The following is a 17945-nucleotide window of genomic DNA, read 5'->3' as shown; positions in this document are numbered from 1 at the left end:
CACAGGATTCCAGTCCCGCCTTAGGAAAAAAAAAAAAAATCACCCATGGACTAATACTTGGGTATGTTACAGGAAGTGGGTTCAGGATTTAAACTGACACCAGTGAGAATATCCAGGTACCTCTACCCCCAAGTAGTGACTAACCAAGCACCCTACGAACTTTCCCCTCTCATCTTACTGCCCCCTCTCAGGGCATTTTCACATTATCGCCAGAATGACAGATCTTAGACGCAGAACACCTTGATGTCAGCAAGGCCTCTGAGAGTCACTCAGCGACATACCTGAGCAAGCTGGGAAACCCTGGGCCAAGTGGTGATTCAGCTGGTGGACTCAGAACTGACTGAGGGCACTAACACCTCAGAACTGACTGCGCCTGAGGGCACTGACACCACAGAAGAGCACCACTGACCTGGAGGGACGTCCCTGGCACAGAGCTTTTCGTGCTTTCATCAAGATGTGCTTATAGAGTTCAGAAATAATTCACAGAGATTTTACAAGATTTCACTTGGCTGGAATGACAGCCACAGCTGACCAAAACAACACACACCCTCCCCTCAATTAACAGAGATAAAATCCTGCTTTTATTTGTAAAACATCAGTGTGTGTGTGTGAGTGTGTGTATGTGTGTGTAGAATAGTGTCATCACCTGTCTCATACCTGTCAATCTGCTCAGTTGGGACAACTCACTCTGTTTACAAGTTCTGCCAGTGGCCCCATCCCCAGGCTCTAGGTGGGCAAGGCTCTAGGCCATAGACACTCAGAATCATACCAGACTCTGACCTCAGACCAGGGTTTCCTTTTACTCTTTGTGCTCAAGCTCCTGCCTTGGGCCCTACTCCATTTCAGTGGTTGATATCATAACTCCTTTTTGTGGACTCAACTCCTGTATTAGCTCCCGGACTGGAGTCCACATATACCTGCATGCCTCACTTCAGGCCCTGTAACCTTCTCAGCCAGGCAATTCTGCTGCCAAACACCCATCCATCTAGACGGCTGGCTACAGAAGCGCTCCCCAGGCTATGCCTTACCAGACTACCCAAACTACCTCTTGTTTGCTGCCTGCTGCTGGTACCATCCCCAGGAGCACGTCCCAGCCCACGGGTCTGTTTGCTCTCTGCATCACTGTCTGGTCTACATTCTGGATCCCAAGCTGATCCCATCCTGGTACTGACAGAGACCCAGATCTTCCCCAGCGGGGAAGGGCTGAGTTTAAAGAATTCATATTTAAGAAGTCCTAAGGATTTTTATCAAACATAAGCTCCATGCAAGCTGAAGCTATGACAAAGTGACTAAATTAGAGATACAATCTTGATCTGGAATAGTGTAGCATATACTGATGCAGAAAATACATGCATCTCATGAAACCTAATAGTGGCCCCTCACTCTACACTGGTCAAGCCATCTTCTGAAGTATTGTGTTCATGTCTGGAAGAATCACATTTTCAAAAGGATAGTGACATAAAGGGAATGTACCCAGGAGGAAATGACTAGAATGACAGAATTCCTGATACCAGCTAGTGTAAGAAGGTTGTAAGAACCAGGGTTCTTGGCCTAGGTAAAGAGGATTTTGGGTCGGGGGGGGGGGTGGTCTCTGGTACTGAAAGGCCGTGATGACCTAGAGGCTTCTATTACAAGAGACAGTGTGAGGGTCGACAGGAACACAGCGAAGAGGTGAACTACAGCAGTAAGTGCTTGTCCCATGTCTGCTCCTGATTGGGTGACCCTGCATCTCCAGCCTCAGTTTCCCCCTAACACATGGGAGGGTATGATTTCCAAGGCCCCTCCCACCTCAAGGCTCAAAGCTCAAGATTCCTCGTCATTACATAAACCTCAATCTGAGAAAGACAACAGGCATGGCCTTGCCTGTTCCAAAGCCTAGAAGAAGAGATTAGTTCTTCCATCCTGCAAGTGGCCTCTTTCAGGAAAACTAAATGGCCTGAAGTAATGAATGAAACAAGTGATTGCAAGCCTTATGTTTTAGTAAATGAAAAAAAAAAAATACAGAAATTCCCAATTAGAAGGTATGGTAGGCAGAAAAATGCCCCCACACACCAAATATTCACTTCCTAATCCCTACAACCTGTAAATGTTACCATATATGGCAAAGATGTGATAAAGTTAGGATTTTGAGAGGAAGAGCTTATCCTGGATTAGCTGGTAGGCTCTAGAAGCCAGCACAGGTGTCCTTATGAGAGGGGCGGGAAGGAGCTCTGACAGACACACAGAGGAGAAGGCAATGTGAAGGCAGAGAGGGGAGGGATGTGGCCACAAGTCAAGGGACACCTGCAGTCACCAGACCTGGAAGAAGTAAGCAACAGATTCTCCTCAGAGCCCCTGGAAGTAGTGTGGCCCTGGTGACACTGTGGTATTGCACTTCCAACTTCTAAAACAGAGAGTATAAATTTCTGTTGTTTTAAGCCTCTAAGTTTATGATAATTTGCCTGGCAGCCACAGCAAACTAAAGGTTGTTTTCTGCTTAAATAAAATTTTGTTATGGGCTAAAAGTGAGAAGTTAAAACTTTAAGGGAAAAGCTTGGATGTTATGTATTTTCATGGCCCATCCCATACCAGTCTCAGAACAAGTGCAGCTCTGCTCTTAAAAGTGTTTAGGGGCAGTGACAAAAAGCATCTTTTAAGCCATTCTTCATACATACTGCATTAATAATCTCTCCTGCACATGTGATTTCAGCAGACAGTAAGTCTATACAAGGCAGACAAGCAAATGATTCCAACCTCCGCCCAGCAAGCCTGGCTGCAGCAAAGCATATTATGCAGTATCTGAAGGCTACAGGAGAAAACCTCCACATAAAACAAATGGCACAAAGTACGTAGGTGAGAGCTGGTCTTGATTCTCTATTGTACCATGGGCAGCATTTTCCCCGACTCTCTCCTGGCAACCTCTAGCTCTTGCCTTACAGAATGATGAACGCTACTGAGACGAGACCTGTAACGAAATGGTCCCCAAGCCTGGGAACCTGCAGTGGAAAGAGAATGAGTGTCTCACAGGCTTCCCCTACTCCCACTACCCACAGAATGCCACCCCTGGAAGTCACTGTCACACTGTCACAGGGGGACCACCTCGCAGTTAGATTATTCTCTTCATAGGTTTCTAATTGCTCCTTGAGAAAAGGAGCAATTATCACTACTACTTTTAAAACCAAAAATAAGAAAATGCTTTTGAATTCAGTGAAGAGAAAATAAAAGATGTGTATAAAATTCCAGTTACATTACATGAGGCTGATAGGGATTCACCTGTCTTCTCTACTGAGCTTCAGGACAAGAGAGCACCCTCCGGGAGTAGAAAGAGAAGGGGCTTTGAGTCTGAGACGAACCTTTGGATCTTGCCACTCCTAGATATTAGTCCTAGGGCAAATCATTCCTCTTCTGTTGAGCCTCATTTTCTTCAAATGCAAAATGGGGCAAATGAATATGATAACATGTGGCCTAGTACAGTGGCTGGCCCAAGGGTGTTCATTAATGTTTAAGAAATGAATGAATTAACTGTTCTGTATCCAGGACTAAACGAGCCACCCCCAATTTTTCAACTCTTTCCCTGAATCACAATGAAAATACTGTTATCTGTAGCACTTCCAGATCAGTCATCAATATCTTCCCGAGTTTACAATGTCTAGGAAGAAAGACCTTCTTTTATCTTAGAAATTCAAATTGGCAGAGGTCGTGTTTTTGCTTGTTAGACAGTAGCATTTACTTTTACAATCCAGAGATTTGTGTAAAAGAAAGTTGGTCAGTCATTATAGATGATGCATAACAACTATTTGTGGTCTAAGCCTAAAATGTTTGCCTTTCAGTCTAAAACAGAACTTTAAGCATGTTCCTTCCTCCTAAACACACATATTTGCGTGCGCGCGCTCTCTTTCTCTCTTTCCCCAACTCAAAGCCATTCCCATTTCCTGATCCCCAGTCACCAGGAAAGTGGGCTGTGTGAAACATGACCCTTACTCAGAGACACCCTGAGGCTGGGGTCATTCTGTGGCCTGGTCACCAGCAGTATGGGTCACTCTGAGTGTGAGGTTGGGGCAGGGGGATGGAGAATGTCTGCCAACTTGGCCTCCTGTAGTTACTGGGCTGGCAGCCTAAGGACACATGTCAGGGAGGGCCTACAAGACAACTCCATCTGCATGTGGGAGCTGCCCTCTCCTGTCCCCATTGGCTGAGAGGCCACAGCACCTGGCACCCCTCCCCTCCACTGAGGCAGCTATGGCTTCCTCAGATGGCAGGGAGTGGTGCTTACTTGGTTCTTCTCTTACTCCTCTTCACTCCCTCCCCTGCCTTCCTAAAGCAACCAGCACACACAGGCAGGGGGTGCACCCCAAACCATCCCCCCTCATTCATACTGGAGACACATCCTCAAGCCATCCCAGCAACCAGCATCTTGAAGCCTTGGATACTACATAAGCACTCCAGACCTGCTGAACCTCAGAATTCCTATTCCCTCCACTAGAGAAAAAACTTGTATGAATTACATTTGCCACCTCTCAACCAGCTGTGTACGTATCACCTGCACATGACTTTAAAGCTTGATTCCAGATGCAGCCTCAAATTTTGAACTCTCAACTGTCCAGAACTAGATTTTTTTCCCCAAAAAGACTATTCGCCCCATGATAAGAATCTAGGATATTTTTATCATTTCTCTTGGGACTTATTAAAACCAAAGAAACAGTGAAAAATGGAGCAACTTCCACATTTGTTCTATATTTACAGACCTACACTTTTCAAGGAACTCGCTCAGAGGGGAAAAAAACAATTCTAAAGCAGGTGGTAATTCTTCTTACTTTTCTTTTTGAATGACTGTTTTAGTTTTGCAAGACTTCTGTGTCTATCAAATAGGCAGTAGTGTTTATGGCCATATTTGTGGCCTGAATAAAGCCCTCTAAGCCCTGCAAACAGATGGAATGGCAATACAGGAATTGTTGGTCTCACTGAAACTGCAGAAATGGCAGGGGCCTCTCTCATGGCAGGCACTGAAAGACTTTTAATCACACTAGGTAAAGGCCATCCAGGATGCATTAAAATCAAACCTTTCTACTCAGCCCTTTCATAGTAGTTATGACCAACGTAGATGTTATTTTAATCATATTTAATTTACTAAATGGAATGACTCAATTTAATCAGCTTTTTCTACTAAAAAAAAGCACATTTTTATTCTGACATAACTTGATTATATATTTTTCAAAATTCAGATGAGTACAGGTTTCACTTTCAGAAGATACACTTTATACATTTAAAGCAGTGATTTATGGAAACCATACTCAGAACTGTATTCCTCAAGAATTCCAGAAAATTCTGTACAAAAAAAATTATTTTAATGTTTCCCTTGTGCTCTTACTGCTTCTCCTTATTTTATCTTTGGACTCTCTTTGAGTGCCCAGATTACTTCATTCTTAAGAATTATCTATTCATTTGTCTGCTTGAAACTGTGTACTTCAGGAGAGAAAGCCAAGAAGTGATTGTCTTATCTCCATATAATGCTATTAACAAGCATGGTTTCCACAGATAAAATCCCTAGATGGAGAAGAGAAACCATGTTTTCTGGGGTGCACAATAAGATTTTTTTTTTTACTTTGCCACCTTCCAAAGTGGCTTTCACTGGCTCTTTTTACCCCTTTATTCAGTCATGTGTTGTTCACTCGCACCTGCAATCAACATCCTGCTAAGCCAGGCCCTAGGCTTAGCACAGATTAGGATTCTGACCTGACAAAGTTAGAGCCCAATAGGGAGCACAGCAAGTGGATAGTTATCATACAAATAACTACACAACTACAATGACGGCTTTGAAGAAGTACTTGGTGATAGGGCAACCCCATCGACTGGGGGTGTGGGGATTTGTCAAGGAAGATCTCTCTAGAAGGTGACATTGCTTTCTTACTACTTATCAAACATTTTTAAATAGGGTACACAAACATATTGTCTCAGATATGATATAAATTCCAAGTGAAGAGGAGGTATGAGAAAGAGAGGCTCTGGACCCAGCAGATTGGATTAGAATCCTAGCTATAACTGTGGTGCCTTGGACAACAAACCCGGTAAGGGACATGGCTCCTTCACAGAACTGTCATAAAGTGTAATATACACCAGGCAGTCCGTGTGTAGTTCAATAGACTATAGCTATTAATTAATACAGAACTTATGCTGACTTACCTTTGAGCTTTGACATGTCAAAATAAAGCTGATTTTCCATACTGCGTTCTGTCTTTACAAAAAATGTTCAACTACAAAAGCATTCAAAAAACAAACACTATGACTTAAGCAATTTTTCTCCACTCAGGTTGGCCAACAGGTATCATTAATCCTTTGCACTCGCTTGCTTTTTTCTCATTATCCACTCGACATTATCCACACTCGACATCTGAGTGCAGAGGGTTAACTTACACAATGGAGGCACGCGGTATACACCAGGTCCTTCTTGGCAGATACATAAATACGGGCAAAAAGAAAAGTTGATGCATCTGTGCTCAACAGCCTTCTATTAGCATTAGGAAAAGCTTCTGAATTAGAGCTTTTAAAATGGTAAACTCCCCTAAGACAGGTAAGTGTTTTTCAGTGTTAACTACTTGACCGAGAGGGTAGAGGCAGAGAGCCCTTTAGAGGCAGCTCAAATTCATTCGTGGAAGAAGCATTCCACCCCTGCTCAGCTTCTCTTCCTCTGGGTTTCCTCAGTACTTGTAATCACCTACACGGCCGAGACAGTCACACTTGTGGGTGCCTTTGTGTGACACTCCCTGCTGCCTTCAGTCCCAGTCCAAGACTGGCCTTATCTAGCATATTCTAGATTGGTGGCCAACAGCTTTTTTTTTCTATTTTGGTATAAGACTCAAGTCAGAAAACAAAAAAATATATGTGGTTTGTGTTTTTAAGTTAAAAAAATGAGTAATTTTATTTGGCCCTGGAAAAGGGACCACTTTAACAAGAAAAATGACCGAGAGGAGAAACGATTTGCTGAAACCCAGTTAGCAGTAGAACTAAAGCAAGAATTTAACTCATCCCACCCAGACCCCACCCCCACTTACTGAGCCCCACTGTTTGCCTGGCTTTGAGCCAGTACTGAGATCCAGGGGAACAGCCCCCTGCCTGCCTACTGTGGTCACAGGATTCACTCAGCCTGAGTTGGACAAGGCAGGGCAAGTCACGCAGTCTGGAGCTTTCCCCAGAGGCTCCAGCCTGCTGTTGGCCTGGCCCATGAGGGTCACAGTGTGCTGACCTCCCATGGGGGAGAGCCTTTGCCAACCCCTGGCTTCTACAGCCAAAACCTAAATGCATGGGAACTCTAAAAAGGCTACCCTTGCTTTGCCCTGACTAGAGCCTTTTTATTTCCCCAAGGGCCCCTGGTTTACATAAGCTGAAAAGCCCATGACTGACAGTAGATCACAGGCCATTCTGCAGAAGCTCCGGGGGCCTGTGTGGGGTCAAAGGTCAGGGGTTGCTCCTAATTGTTCTAGAACAATGTTTCAGATAGTATACCTCTTCAACTTAAAACAAAGTTGCATTGGCTGCATTCAAATGGCTCCCATTCAGGGAGAACCTCTCTTGCACCCAAATCAAAATGAGAAATAACCCTAAGTCATTCGCAGATGAAGTGTCAGCCCTGAGTGGCCGGGGAATTGAGGAATGTAACTCGGAACAGCTGAAAAATGACACCCAAGGTAATGTGGTTGGGCAGAGTAGTGCAAGGCATAACAGGACCCACTGGGTGGCCAGTGAGAGCTGTGTAAGTTCAGTAAGTAGGGAAACTCAGGCCTGGGAGATGAGAGAGAAGTGCAGGCAGAGAAGACTGAGCAAACGTTTGTAGAAAGAATGAATACATGGCTCCTTCTCGCACCTTCTCCATAACAGAGCTTTCCTGGATAGCCCAGCCCTCAGCCTGAGCTTCCAGAGTCCCTTCTGCACAGCTTTGACTACAGCATAATTACCTGAGTACCCGTCTGTCACACTCACTTTTGTTTCAACAGAGTCCAGCATGGTGTCTAATACCCAGTGGGCACCATAAAAATGTGAAGTGAATGAAGAATGACCTGCTACACACTGACTGCAATTCAAAGGTACAACTAAAGCAGAGGCAGGCAGCCATCTGACAGTGGAGGAAAAAACAACAATGGACTAAAGGGAATCTCCCTGCGCCAGTTTGAAGATGGAGCACTCCCCACCCCTCACCAGCCCAAAGGCTCAACAGCGACAGGACAGCTGTTCATTCTATTTCTAGGGTGGGGAGACATAACTTATAGCTAAGACATATGTTCCCATAATTACCAGAATTGAGTGTTACAACTAAGGAACAGGGGAAATAGTGGGTTCGCTTAAGTGAGATAAGATTTTCTTTCTATTTCATATACCAGTTTCATCTTCAACCTCCCTCTCAGACACCTGTGAAACTCAGAATTACAATCCCAAATTAAAAGTGGACTTCAACCTGGGTTGCAGTGGAAAATGCTTTGTAATTCACAAGGTACATGCACTCAGTGCAAAACTTGTTCACTTACTTTTTCCACGTCTAGATCAGCATCCTGCTTCTTCAAAAAACTGTAGAAGAAAAAAAAAAATAGTGAGGCATCAAAAGAGAACCACGTACTCTCTGCCTGTAAACCACCCACAAAGCACCACCATAGAATTTCCATTTGTTGCAGACAATCAATTTGCCTAGAAATTTTTTCTAGTTCACACAATTGTTACGAAGTCACAGTTGCCACAAACACCTGCCTGAAACTGCAAAGACCTGGCCCTGTACCACCAAAGGAAGCCAGCATGAGATTTTAACTTTCCGGAGCCAGGAAAGATAAAGATGGAGGCTCTGAGTATTTATTTACACATACACATACACACACAAACTCACACACACACACACACTTCCCTTCCTCAGAGTCTCTACAAGTCATCCACATTTGGGGCACATTAAAAATGAGAGTTCTACAGTCTCATATAACTTAATTCTTAGATTAAATCACCCTATCCCCCAGCCTCTATCTGTTCTGCTTCCTATTTGACTGTGGGTGGGCTTCACTGTCAAATAGCCTTCTAGGCATGGCCCCCGTTTCCCATGAGCTGGGGTTCCCCTCTGTGGGAGGTTTGCCAACTCACAGGCCCGCACCAACTTGCCCGTGGAACTCGAGCCCCAGGATTACCCTAGAACCTTGCACCAAGCCCCCGGCAAGGCTGAGTGCTGATTCTGACGACACTTATGCTCACATCCCATTAATCTTACGGTGCCAGGAACAGGATGGCAGATTTCCAGTTTGTTCATACATTCTGCCTACAACCTGCCAATACTATGATACCTCATTTGTTATTTGCAATTTTAACTGCTTGAATAAAGCTTCAGTTTTAATAAGGCATCTAAAGAGAACAATAAAAAATGGTTGAATGGAATTATGTTGATAACATTATGTTAGGGCAGAAAGTGAGAGGTTTGAGTTAAGGAATCTGAAAAAAAAAAAAAAGAAACAATTTTTCCTATCTTAGTAGAGACTGTTAACCTTTTTCAACGTGACTCTTAGAATCTTTCTTCCTAGTCCATGGTTTAAAACAGCTCCATCATAAATTACTATTCCCACCAAAACCATCCCCCCAACACAAACAGAGAATTTTTACACTGCTTGAAAAGATGTATAATTAACAGTAACATCTTTGTTTTGTTTAATCAAAGAAGACTCAAACGAAAGAAAGAAGAAATGACCATGGGGAAGAGAATTAGAAACTCATATATTGTTCTCTGCAGATGGGCATTCAAATCATGAACTCACTGCAGACAAGCAAGAGAACCACCATGGAGGCTGGAGAGAGAATGTGCTAACAATAATAAACAGGCCACTACAGCCTGTGCCTTAGTGACCCATGCCACCCCCTCTTTTTCTGGCTTCTGAGACATGCTGTCCTATCTTAACTAAGGAGACACTGCCAGGCAAGACATGCCTTTTCTTCTGGCTAACCCACTGGGGATCTAGACACTGCTGAGCTGTACAAAATGGGAATTCTCTCTGTCCAAAAGTGTTAACGTGCTTCCCTACAATCAGAAGAGAGTAATTTAATACTATGAGACATTTTACCAAAGGGAATATATATAAGTGGAAGTTTGACTTCCATTCTTGAATGCTTCTATAGAGGTTTAAGAAAGTTGTTGTTCTGATGTATAGGTCACAACAAGGAATTTTCTATTTGAAAGGGGAAGATTCTCTCATCTGCCACAGAAAGAGCACTTGGAGAATCATTACCCTTTTCCAATGTAGGGAAGGAACTTAACACCTCTCTCTCATGCATACTGCATAATTGCAACAACACAGGATGCACAATGCACAACAGATTCTGAATGAATGAGCCTTCATTCCACTGCACTTTAGCAACTGGTACCAAGAGGAAAACTAAAAACCCATTTGGAGCTGCTGACTCACTACTGCACAAGGAGTGTTATCCATACATACATATAAACGGCATCATCCAATTTCTTTTTCAGGCTTACTGAACAGATGGAGTTAACTAATAAAGACAATATATATATATGCTTCATTGTGCAGCCATAAACCAAAAGAAGGATACCACAGCTTTAACTTCAAGGACTCCCAGCAAGATGGCTTGACATATTTTTAGGCATTGGCCCCATTGTTTCAAAGAGGATAAGGATGGACAAAACAGAATTGTCTAAAAGTGAAATTGACATGGCAATCCCATCTAGAATAGAGTGGCATTTGCTTTTAAAACCATGTATATCTTTCTTAAATAAAGGCTGTGTTTCTGAAAAGTTGGCAATAAATAAGTTTTGGCCACCGAATATTTAAGTGAAAAAGACATTTTTTATTTAAATAACTCCTATATTAAAAATCATTTTTTAAAAATTGACCAATTATTCTCCTAATTTATCTTGATTCTAAATCTTGTTTTTAGAAAAACCCAAGTGTTAAGGTTTCCAAGGACTAAGGCAAGATAGGCCCCTCCCACCCCGCCCATGTGTCCGGGTATACGTATATGTAGTTATACATTTTATATAGCTTTATATGTATTCAATTGTGGAATTGGGGGCATTAGAGCATTTTCCATGCCTTTATTCCTCCTGTTGAAGTGGTGCTGATGTTTTATTTGAGAAGCATGAATGAAGTGACCCAGATACTCCAGTGGAAAAGGCTGATCCATAAATGTTGCAAATGTGTGGTCAACTGCAGAAATGGAAGCCAAAGGACAAGATCTCAGCCAAACATGAACTACTCCCAACTGTTTAGATCAGATCAATCCTCCATCTTTGAGAGAATACACAAATATCCTACAAATACAACTGAGAAGTCCTCAACTCTGAGCTGTCTCCTGATAGAGCCATCCCACCAGCCCCCACCACTCTCTGTTTCCAAATGCCCATGGACATCTTCCCCTGAACCTCATGACAGGACAGTGCAGGCAGAGAGAGTAGCCGGTACCCAGGCAAAGCAGCACTGGCCACATGCTCAGAGAATGGCAAGAGGCTCAGTGGTGCTGCAGGGCACAGCAGTGGCTAGGAGACAGCAGGATGCAGGAGGGAGAATGGTGGGGAACTGGGGCAGGGGCCAGACCATGAGTGATGGTGTACACTAGCTAGGAAGTCAGCCAGAGGTAGAGGCACGCTTCTGCACTGCACCATTGTGTTTTCAACCTGCCTCTCTCTTGGGAAGGGGCAGAAAAAGAGATGCAGTCCCCAGTGTATTCCTGGCAGTGGGCTACACACCATCATTCCAATCTCACCAACCCTGCTGGTTGAGTATAATTTTTTCCTAAGGGACCTTCAGGGCCTAGGCTCAAAACTGCTTTTTCAGTTTTGTTTTCCTTTGCTGGCACTTCCAAACAGAACTCAATTTCCTCTCTGCTGTCTTCCTACAGCACTTTGGGCAGGGCCTGTTTCACGTATACCTGATAGTCTGTCAGCTCACTGGTGGCACCGAGCGTGGTGCCTGCAACACAGAGGGGTGGTGCCGCCTCTGCTGAAGGAAGGGTGAAGAGGGGCGGTGACAAGGAACTAGTGAACCTGCACTAAGTCAAGACCACCCAACTTCCTCCTGCATTACAAGGTGTGTGTGTTGGGGGGTGGGGGGCATAAATCCAGAGTGTAACACACACCACACACAACACGTACGTACCCAGAAGATGATCTTCTTCTTTATGTTTAACCCCATGTCTTTAGCTTTAAATAAATGATAGAGATCCAATCTGGAGATTCTGCTATTATTTCTAATATTATATAGCAATTCTTATTATTTAAAAAAAAATGTGACAGAGAAACTGAGATTCAATATATTGGGGTAATCATGTCACCCCAATATATTGGGGTCAATCATGTCTCATATAGGATGAAAGAGATTTAAGCACCATGATGAATCTAAGATTTAAATCATGGTTTGGGTTTTTTATTTGATTATTTCTAAAATGGAAGATGGAGAGAAAAATGAGATAAACTTTTCTTTTGCCATAGTATCTTCTCTACTTCGAATTCAACCCTTTTTACTACTTGCAAAAGATTTAAAATATTCATTGACCTGCCAAAAAACATCTGTACATTGCTGCACACGTCTTCACACACTCACATCTGAATGGCTTCTTTCTGCTTCAAGGATCACAGCTCCATTCGACCACAACTAAAGTGAGAACCTCGGAACCGTACGTAGCAGGATGTCAGTGGCAACGAAGGATGAGATAGCCACTCAACAGCGACTTCCACATGAAGCACGTCAACGGGGACAAGCGTTCCTTCGGTTATTCTTAACTTAGGACCCAAGGCACAAAAAAGACCAGGCAGGGCCAGACTCTGCCTAATTCCAAAGAAAGCTGAGGGCCACAGGGAGTACACACAGAAGCTCCTCAATGCTCTCTGGCAGAGGGGCAGCCCCTGGCTCCCTGCCTAAGCCCCGGAACAGGCCTACTCTCACAGGCTCCCTGCGGCCCGTGCAGCTGCAGACAGACACGCAGTGTGTGGGACCCTCCACGCTCAGGGTCACCACAATCTCCTGTGTGCCCAACAGCTGGGTCAGGCCCCAGACACAGGCCCCAGCTCAGACAAGGCCTTTGTTGTGGGGTATTCCTGACTGCCTCGTTTCCCCAGGAAAAAATGTATTTTCCTCTAGCCATTCATTCTGGCCCCAGACTAGCTCATTCTCCAGCGTCCTCCTGCACACAAACCTTCAAACAAGGCTAAAAGACGGTGGCAACTGCAACCTCTTCTGTCATACCTGCCCCTAGTCAAGATGCACTGATAAGTGCACATTCTAAATGGTGAGGGACATAGAGCAGTGACAAGGTTGGTACTAGACAATGCCACCCCAGGGGCATCTTCAGCAACTGGCACCAAGGTGAACAAGGTAGAGGACAGGCAAGGTGGCTGGGGAAGGGCCTTGTGTCTCCCACACTGGGGACATGGCACAGGACTCAGCCAGTGTTGTATGCATTCTATACTACTACCTCATTCTTACTTATTTTATACAAGTATTTATTTTGTCTCATTAAAAAGTAATACATTCTCATTGAAAATCTGGAAAATCTGGAACTCGTTATGGCACTGAAGCTTTTCCTTTGGGTCAGTTTTTCTATGCACACATAAATGTCAACATCCTACCTCAGCACATCACAGTGAAGAGCACACATGGCCACCAAAAAGGGGAGGGACTTTTTCTTATATATAAGAATGATACACCTGGCACCATTAACTTCAGGGTCTATTTCAATTAGTAAGGTGTAAAATGTAGACCAGACCACCTAATCATGTCCCTCACCACTGACCTATGAATTACTCTCTAAAATATAGAATTTTGGTCCACAGCCAGGGAGGAAGCAGTTTGCTTGGAAACTAAGTTCTATCCCTAGCCTTTCTGTTTCTTTGCCCTGTGATTGGGTAGGAGGGGGTGCAACAAGGGTCACATCTCAGAAAACCCACAGGGGCCAGGGAGGTAACAGAAATGAATAGAGCACGTAAGCTATGGCAGGGGTGAGCTGAAGAACCCTGGCCCCTCCCCAGGGGACAGTCACAACACTGTATGGGCAGACTGTTATCATTAGAGAATGCAGGTTTAGTTCTGCCAGACTGTCCCATTTTTTTCAAGAGAAGCTGGAAATCCTAGTTTTTACATAAAATTGCCCAACTTAAAAGTGTTAGTTTACATTTTAAAAATGCACCATGTGGCCCTACAAAACATAAATGAAGGTATCACCTAGCCCATAGAATGGTTTGCTATCTTTAGAAGTCATAAGATCTATGTCTCAGTTTCTCTTTCTGTTAAGTGGGAAACTTGACTGCTATCTGCTTACCACTAGGAGCTTATTTAAGAGCACAGAAGGGGTTTTTATTAACATATAACAAAATAACCCGAACACATTCAGATGCACAAAATAGGGTAATGTATTCTCTATTTAAGCCATGGTTTATAGAAACAGACTTGATGTTTTGCAGAATTATTTGAAATGCATACTATACAGCTGTAATACACGTAGAAGACAAGGGTGTGACCAGCTGGTGATACTGGATCAAATGGTGGAGTGAAAGCCATATTGGAATGGCTTTGACTTTTAACAAGCAGTGTGCTGAGAAGGTGGTATAGACAACTATCTCAAAAAGAACTGCAATAAAGGGCAGCAGGGAAGTGGGGTGTTAGCTAAAGTGGAATGGGAGTAGAGAGAGTATATCTTTAAGACTGATGAAATTATAACTATTTATATGTTATGGAAATTACCAGCATATTAAAGCAACCAGACAAAAAACCCAAGTGCCAATGGAAGGAACTGTGTCAGCAAAATACTAGACAGTGTTGGATGCAGCGAAAATTTTATTACTAAGAGTTAAGAATCCAAGATCTAGTTATATAGGTTTTCCTAAACAAGAAATCAGGGGGAAAAAAAAGAAAAAATCTTTACTACAACGCACACTGCCCCACATTTTACACTGTGCCATTTCTGTATTTGTCCTTTTTAGCCTACTTCTATCACAGTCTCTCTTTGCTAAAATACATTAGTTGCCATGGAAACGATGTCATAGTGTGTAAAACCATTTACTGTCCTTGGAAAGGCATTCATGATAAAATTGAACAGTAGCACGTTTTAAAAAGAGAAGCAACAGAAGGCAGTTGTGCAAGAACACAACAAGGTCTCAAAATCATGACTTCAAAGTGTTCCTCTACCACCAACATCATATGTCCCCAAGAGAGTTGTATCAGCTTTGGCATTGTCAGTTTCCCCCCAAATCCAGAGGAGCATCTTTCCAACTCATGCAGGCAAAATATACTTAAAACAAAATTTCTCATCTAATGTCGATGAAAACAACAGACTCCCCATAATTCACACTTACTCCCATGAGGGAGGGAGGGCCTGGGAGCCTATTGAGTCAGAATGGTTGCGTGCATCATAAGACCTCTACTAATTAAGAGGATCCAATCCTGTAATGCATTCTGATTCAGTTCTGTAGTACATCCTGCTGTCCAACTTTGTTGTCAGAGATGGAAGCAATATTCGGGATGTAGAGATTTGGACCTGAATTTCCCGATTGCCATGGATTAGCAATACACTCTCTCTTTTGCTTTCATCAATTCGAAGTAAGTAAACCACATTCACTCCACCAAGAAAACATACTAAACAATTCTTATATGTCCTCTTGACAAAGAAAACAGACAGCTACATATGTGTCACCTGGATGCTTAAAATCTAGTGGGGGACAGTCGGGCAAGCGCAAGAGCGTGAGGCCTTGGTGGGGAGCTGTACTTTATCCCAACTGTGATAGGAAGACGTTGAGGGGAGGGACGTGATCTCATACAGATTTTTAAGAGTTCTCTCAGCTGTTGTGGGAAGTTGGATTAGAAGGGCAGAACAGTAAAACTATCAGAATAGTGAATAATCCAGACAAAAAAAGAGGGTGCAAAGCAGATGGAGTAATGCAACGTCTAACTAGAGTGACAGAGTACTTTCCCCCACCTGCAAACGTGCTGGTTTATTTATGCCTATTGTCCCAACAACCCGTCAGGATGAGCATTTACCCAAGATGTTTCACTTTGTAAACCAAGTGTTATTAGTGGCATTAAAATACAGCAGGATTGGGTTTTGTGACCTCCACTTTGCTCTTGGAATTTCTGCCATGATTTGCCTACCAGTGTGTAAGACAACTAACTGTACAGTGAAGGGAATTTCCATATTAACATGTGACTAAATCTGAAAGATGACCAATGACCATCCATCTCTTTTCCTGTCCCTTTCCAATCTTAGTGTAAGTAACACCTCCCTTTTAAGGACAACAAAGAGCACCTGGACATGAGCAACTATGGGTGGCTAACTCTTCCAGTTTTGAGTGGTAGTGAGAAGAGTATTATGCACCACTGCCCATCAGACACGAAATGCACCACCCCTTGTGCTGTGACCCATGCTGTAGCCTGAGATGCAGAAAACACCAGTCAGAAGGGCTAATGGGAAACATAGAAAGTTAGAGGTTAGGTGTGCATGAAATGCATGCAGGAAACAGACCTGCTACAAATCTTTTAAGGAATTGTCTACATGCTCCCATTACAGTGTCTTTATCATTTATTGAATGGTTATACTATTTTATTTTGCTATATCCTTTCAGCAGCAATAGGTAAAAAGAAAAAGAAAATGCAAGTTTAATGGGAAATTAAGTACCAAATTTCGTTTTTTCAAGAAAGTTGATCATGAACATTAATTCGCACAAAATGATCTTTGATATTCACTATCCACCATGGGAACCCTGGTGATATCACTGACTATAGAAACCAAAGTCACAAACCTTCTAAAGAGGCATCAGCTGCTATTTCAAATGTTAATAGTTACTGTAAGACTGCTGAGGACGATGACTTAGCATTGTGCAGCTGCAGTAGGTTCACTAACATAGTACCCTAGGAAACATTACTTTTCTTTTAGATCAAATGACTACTGTTCTAAATTGATTTTGTTTATTTCTGAGCTCAGGTTTTTTTTGGTGCATATATGAAAAGTGAAGTGGTAGCTTAAATGTATTAGCTTTGTTAGCAGGAAATTTCACAAATAGACAAATGGTTCTAGTTTTATGTTAGTGTCATCAGATATTTTAAACAGAAAGCAATCAATTCGAATAATGCTTTGATTTTCTTCCTCTATTTCATATAAAGCTTGTGGTAGTTCATTCTGTCACAAGTGAAACATCTCATGCTATTGTAAACTATAAAAAGGTCAACACAGGAGATGAAGTGATTTGTTTTTGCAGAGATAATACAAATTTTGTGATGCTAAAAATAATCGTCTTACTAAATCAAGAAACCTATGGAGCAGAAAGTTATTAATACTTAGAATTTGGTATGGCCCATGCATATTTCATAACTGCATCAAACAAATGGCTATCTCTACCAACCAAAACTGTAGGTATACAAATTGATAACTAGTTTTACATATATCCAGTTAAAAAAGCTGAATTACAAAATTTTTGTGACAATGCCAACGATGAATGCAAAAAAACACTTCGGCATAGCAGTATATGCCTGCCTTCTCTTTTGCCGCTGGTCATCATCACCCAGGTTTCAGAAATGTTCAAGAAATGGCTCTCTAAATCAACCTTTGTGTGCCATAATGAAATGACAGACAAGTACTCTAAAGGTTGAGTGCATTCTGTCCCAAACCAGTTGGAAGTCTTTGATCAAAGCAGTGAATGAAGCACCAGAACACTTCAGCTTCTGAAGCCTTTAGCCAACTGCAGTTATTGAAAATAAAGGCTTGAGAACAGAAGATGAAGAAATGTATCCTATCAAAAGCAAAAAAAACCTGAACAACAATAATAAAAAAATCTGAACACATTAAATGACGAGAATTCGAACAGTATCCAAGATTTAATTCAGAAATTATATTATGATGTTTCGTAATATCCTGACTTACGGCAACCTTTTGATGGAGCTCCTAGTTTTCACTGGAATACATTTATAGTCTGTACCAGAATGGAGTGCCATTGAGAGGACCCTTGATTTTGT

At 42.7% G+C, this 17945-nt stretch overlaps 1 protein-coding gene across 3 annotated transcripts in view; it reads right to left on the bottom strand.

The window, feature by feature from the left end:
* The window catches only part of FYN (FYN proto-oncogene, Src family tyrosine kinase), a 200712-nt gene that overhangs the window by 166580 nt on the left and 16187 nt on the right, over positions 1-17945 (bottom strand). For all 3 annotated transcript variants that reach the window (XM_012753105.3, XM_012753111.3, XM_012753108.3), the window contains exon 2: positions 8496-8535. The gene's annotated coding sequence lies outside the window, so the exon portion shown is untranslated. The remainder of the gene's footprint in view (positions 1-8495; positions 8536-17945) is intronic.

The sequence above is a fragment of the Microcebus murinus genome, chromosome 5, assembly GCF_040939455.1.
Source record: "Microcebus murinus isolate Inina chromosome 5, M.murinus_Inina_mat1.0, whole genome shotgun sequence".
NCBI classification, from domain to species: domain Eukaryota; kingdom Metazoa; phylum Chordata; class Mammalia; order Primates; family Cheirogaleidae; genus Microcebus; species Microcebus murinus.
Note: the sequence above shows the minus strand (reverse complement) of the source record. Positions and strands in the feature narration are given on the sequence as shown.